The sequence below is a fragment of the Amblyomma americanum genome, chromosome 1, assembly GCF_052857255.1.
Source record: "Amblyomma americanum isolate KBUSLIRL-KWMA chromosome 1, ASM5285725v1, whole genome shotgun sequence".
Taxonomy (NCBI): domain Eukaryota; kingdom Metazoa; phylum Arthropoda; class Arachnida; order Ixodida; family Ixodidae; genus Amblyomma; species Amblyomma americanum.
The window spans coordinates 551,248,607-551,254,398 of NC_135497.1; the positions used below are offsets into that span (position 1 = coordinate 551,248,607).

At 45.1% G+C, this 5,792-nt stretch overlaps 1 long non-coding RNA gene across 1 annotated transcript; it reads right to left on the reverse strand.

The window, feature by feature from the left end:
- Positions 1-319: 319 nt before the first annotated feature.
- LOC144108286 (uncharacterized) lies at positions 320-5,046 on the reverse strand. The gene is made up of 3 exons (XR_013309472.1): positions 4,951-5,046; positions 2,468-2,607; positions 320-369 (listed from the first exon to the last, which is right to left on the reverse strand). It is a non-coding gene; the product is annotated as an uncharacterized LOC144108286 (long non-coding RNA).
- Positions 5,047-5,792: the final 746 nt, after the last annotated feature.

Sequence of the window (5,792 nt, forward strand, 5' to 3'; positions counted from 1 at the left end):
TTGGCACACAGAAACGCTTGGCTACCGAGGTGCGCTGTACTAGCAAAGATTGTGGCCGTCGACACTTCTTGTTAGCACTGCGCACCCAGCCCCTCCACAAGTGTAAAGACGCAAATCAAACAAGAAATGTGGACGGCCAATATCTTTGTTAGCACGGCGCACCCCGGTAGCCAAGCGTTCCTGAGCACCAAACTGAGCTTTGTCAGCCTCGTCTTCTGTCTGTGTTTTGCTCCTTTATCAGCACTGGCCGATGGGGCATCAAAGCCCACTTGTCTTACATTCTAAATATGCGACACCTTCATACCTGGCTGCTGACCTCAGCAAGATATCCGGGCTCTGTGGTGCAGCAGGATCCATGCTAGTGGAAGACTGCAAAGTATGAAAAGTGTTCACATTTGCTACAAAAGACTAATGTACAAGGTAAATTAAAGGGCAACTTCAGAAAATTTTCAAACATATTCTGTTTACTATCAGATTACACTTCTTGAGCCTGGTCAGGGTCCCGAGAAATAATTTTTCCAAATAAGGAGCAATGAAATAATGAAATACCATTAACTAGAACACAAAAAAACTTGATTTCAATCAACAGATCAAAATATGATGTTAAAGGGTTTTACTGGTAACACTGGTGACTCACATTCTGTAATGCACCAACTAGCTTTAAAGGAGTATAAACACCCATCTTTTGGGTGTGTGTTTTTGCTTTCTAATGAGGCATCAGGCATTATTATACATAGATTACCTTGTGGTATGCTCCTATTCTCAAGTCTAGCAAGAGAACAGCAGTTCACAATTGGTAGCGAGGTAAGGGAAAAGGTAAAGGAATACGTCTATTTAAGGCAGGTATCAATAGTGACAACTGATCCGGATCACGAGGGAATAACTAGAAGGATAAGATTGCGATGGAGCGCATATGGGAGGGTCTCTCAGGTCATGAATGGCAGTTTACCAATATCCCTCAAGAGAAATGTGTAAAACAGCTGTATCTTACCAGTACCCACCTATGGGGCAGAAACGTGGAGGCTAACAAAAAGGGTTCACCTTAAGCTGAGGACAACGCAGTGAGCCACGAAAAGAAAAATGATAGGCGTAACGTTAAAGCAGTATAACACCTACCGTTTGGGTGCGTGCTTTCTTGCTTGTAATGATGCATAAGGCATTATTATACATGGAGTAGCAGCTAGTAATCTCTTACGACCGCTTAATAATTTATAATAGCATTTATTTTTCGTCCAGTTTCGGCTTCAACACTTGAACAAGGACAGTGACGTCAATGTGTGCTTACACGTCACGAGACATGAAAAAACAGCAATATAATCGATGCTTGCACATTTGTTGTCATTCCAGCAATTGAGGAAGGCTGATTTCAACACTGCAGTAAATTAGAATAATGAAGAAGCGATTCTATGGACATTTTTCCTTGGCTCACGTGAAGGAAAAGCCCTCTTTGACGTCGGAGCCATCGTTCGGCTGTTCCAAAACGGAAGCAGCATGAGAGAAAAAAACAATTATAAATTATTTAGCGGTCGTAGGCAAACATCACATGATGATTCATGCCTAGTAGCGTCTTCTGCATCATTGAAGAAAAGAAAACATGCCACCAAAATTAGGTGTCTATACTCCTTTAAGAGACCGGAAACAGGAAGAGTGGTTGAGGGAACACACGGGGGTTAATGACATCCTAGCCAATATCAAGAGGAAGAAATTGGCTTGAGCGGGGAATGTAATGCGAAGGTAAGATAGCTGTTTGTCCTTAAGGGATTCCAAGAGAAAGAAAGCATAGCAGGGGTCGGCAGAAGGTTAGGTGGGCGTATGAAATTAAGAAGTTTGCAGGCATAAGGTGGGCGCAGCTGGCAAGACATGGTTAATTGGAGAGACATGGGAGAGGCCTTCACCCTGCATTGGGTGTAATCAGGCTGATGATGATGAAGATTCTCCCATGACTACTAAATAATTTATAATCGAATTTCTTTCTCGCGCCGTTTCAGTTTCAAGAGCTGAATGGGGACTATGACGTCAAAGTGAGCTTATAGATCATGCGAAGCATGAAAAACTGCAATATAATTGGTGCTGCTACATTTGTCATTCCGACTATTGAGGAAGGCTGACTTCAACACTGTAGTGAATTAAAACGATCAAGCAGCAATTATATCGCATTTTTTCCATGCTTCACGTTACATATAACCTCTCTGATGTCACAGACTTCACTCGGCTGTTGAAACCGAGACAGCATGACAGAAAAATTTTTTTATAAATTATTTATAGGTTCCAGGCAAACACCACATGATTATTCATTCATAGTAGTGTCTTCTGAATCATTGTAGGGAAGAAAACATGCCACCAAGATAAGGTGTCTATACATATTTAAATCTTTAAATTATCATTGGGCTTTTTCAAATTGCCGTGCTCAGAGAGCCTGTTCGCTGCCAGAAAATTCACTCCTGACAGGAAGGTGCATCATGCTCACATGAACTAGTCGCCGCCAGAACCAGCCTGCTGGCAATCATGGCGCCATGGCCGTCCATGGATCACGGAAGGCGAGTGCCCTCTGCTGCTTTGCTTGCTGTTGCGTCTCATTGCTCGCATGCGTACGGTAGAAATCTGATCCTTGGGAGCGAAAGAAAGGACGTTAGTTATTCAGGGCAGCCGCGGACTCTTGCACTCAGATGCATACATCGGCGGCAACAACGCAAGTATATGTCCTTCAGTGCGTTGTGTGCTGTCGTTAAGTCTGCATGTAAGCTTCGAGATATCCTCAAAAGCATATGTGACGGGCAGTCGCACTCTAAAGACTTGCATTTGACACCACATCGGAGGGTTAATTGGACAGCGTTAATTGGAAAGACATGGGAGAGGCTTTTGCCCTGTGGGTGTAGTGAGGCTGATGATGATGACGAGGAGGGAAAAACTGCGCATGCACTGCTCAAACAACACGCTGTAGTCTCAGATTATTGCATATTTGTTAACTACACACTAATTACTTGGGCCCCAATGATCGACCCTGCCTATACTGACTCTCCTGTGGTAGTTGCAATTTCTGTTTGTGAACTAATTCCTGTGGGCTGTAAGCAGAAAACAATCAGGATATGTTCCACTCAACTGTAGTCTGCCGCCCTCCAGCTGTTAATATTGCTGCCAGCAAGTAATGCACGCATTATTTTGACAAGCGTGCATAACAGCTGGTTGAACATTTTTCAGAAGTGCGTGCACTGTACAAATTTAGCTGCACGTCGTGTCTGTATGCTATCGCTTTTACTGCAGAGCTAGCACTCGAATGAAAGGCATTACAATCTGGCCTTGCATGTCGGCCCCGCACTGTGTGTGCAGGCATGATGATCCACACTGGGAAATTTTTCTTTTTGATGAGTCAAATGCAAGGTGATGTATGCATACAGTATTTCGCAGGTATTTTAAGCACTTGTGGCAGAAGACCCGAGCACCAAGATTTATGGCAACGACCGAATCGGCACACGCAAGATTATGCTTCATCTTCAGCTGTCAAATGAAAATGACTTCCATAGAGAATAAAAATTTTGAACAAATTTGGCAGAGCACACATGCACGCCAGCCGGCAGCCACTACTTAAAGGTCCCTGACCACCCTCTGGCTGAAAATGTCCTCTACCAAGGTTGTTGTGAGGCACCGTCCCCGGAACACACAACCGCACACAATTCTTTAATAAAAGAAATTATATTGGAGTTACATATATGGCAAACTAGCTACTTTTCCATGCTCCTCTCCTTCCATTCTCTCTTAGAGGTTTTTCTCCCTTCCGCTTGGTCTACTAGCTTTAGTCCTTCTCTCTCTGCTTGTTCTGTGTGGCTGCCCTTCCGTTTACAAGAGTAGACAGCACCCCTTTTGTTTGAAAGTCAAATGGAAAGCTTTCGGTGGCGTCCGCGTTGGGCCTGTTATGAACGGAATGCACACCAGCCGAAGAGGATTAAGGCACAGATCCCATCGACAGGGATGACCACGGTGGCGCAGCAACAGTAGCGGCAATTTCGACAGCGTAATCAGGTTGACGACGACTGCACAAAAAGAAAGGATGACTAGCTGGGAAGGAGCCTGTTCTTCCCACGCTCGGCTCGATACAAATGACCTTCCCCCTTTGACTGGCTCCCAGCAAGAAGCGACCGACGATGGACAGATGACGGGAAGAGAGGAACGGTGCCTTCCAGTAATTAATCGTGTCTTGACAAGAGCCGCCCCGACCGGAGAGAGCCCACCGCTGTTGTAGCCCACAGCGCGGCACCGGTGTTTTCGATAGACACGTGAATAATAATTATCACCCCTCGTGAATAATAATTATCAGAGGCCCTATCCGTGTCTCACGTGGCCCGATTCGCTTTGGTATGCCGCATAACCGCAGAATAGCAGGGCTTATAAATTTCCAGCAATACATATATTTAACCAGTATCATGGCACTGAGAAAACAGGCCACCGAGTTGCAAGCCGAAGCTAAGACAACGTGCTGCAATGAGAGAAGTGCGCTGTCCCGCAACGCCGTATCGGTGGGCTTGATACAAAGCTCTCTGTTGCTGAAGGCAGCCTGGCTGCTCCCCCAAACAATAAATATTTTAGACAACAATGCGAGGAGGCAATACGAAATATGAAACTTTGACCTGACATGAAGCACACAATATATGAGAGAACAAAAAACAGAACGATGCTTCCATTCCACATGCGGTTCTCTAGTGTCCTACGCAATCTTTTACAATGGTAGCATTTAAGCAATATCTCTATACTACAATTCAAAGATCCGCTACAAAGCTCTCTGTTGCTGACGGGAGCCTGGCTGCTTCCCGCAACCATAAATATTTTAGACACACACAAACAGAGACGCCTGCCTGGCTCTGAAGTATGCTGCTATGTAATGTACATATTGCGACTGGTAAGCGTGCTAGTGGCAGTAGCAGAGGCATCCGCAGTAAAACTTCGCCCAGTACATACATGTATCTGTGCAACTGTTGTTGCTGGCTCAGACTTTTCAAGGTCCATTGCAGTGATTTTTCTCTTCGACACCCTCTGGATAAGCTCCGCTTTTGTTAATGGAACACAAGAAATGAGAGATAAAATAATGAAAGCGACAGCAAACACAGGGCAAGCTACGGAAACGGATCAGTTAGTGTGTCGCGTTCATTGCTTTCCAAAAATCATATGATGCGAAAAATTAGCAGATCTGATCACAGCCGATTTCTCCCTGCCTCATGCAATTACTTGAATTTGTGAAAAAAATCACGATATATTATTTCGCTCAGAGTGACGCTTACGTCGAGACCTGCTACAACGCGACCACGCAGTTTTTCCCTTCTTTGGGAAGCATGCGCTGGGCTGCTGCGTGCTCAGATCGCAATCACAGAGGAAGTGGTATGATAAGCGTTCTGCAAGTGCTCGCAACAGTAAAAAAGCATGTGCATCGATTTTATGTAAAACGCCACCAAGCTTTGCTAAAAGCGTAAGGCTTGACTGTACACGCATCACACGTTTGGCACTTCTGAAATCTGACCAAGTAGCGAAGTAACTGCAAAACTCACCTTCAAGCTCCATTACTTGGGCGGAATAGAATGCCTTCTCATCTTTTCCGCCGCGCCAGTAGACGTCCTTTTTTTGCCAGGTCGCTAACGCCAGTCGGTGAAGCATCATGGATAGGTGTAGCGCAAAGGAAACAAGGACGACATAGAGACGTTTACGATAGCTTTAGCGCCGTCGGTCGAAGTATTTCACGTACGCATAGCTCGCCGCAGCTGACGAACCCATAGTGGAAGTGTCACATGTGGCTGCAAAACACACAA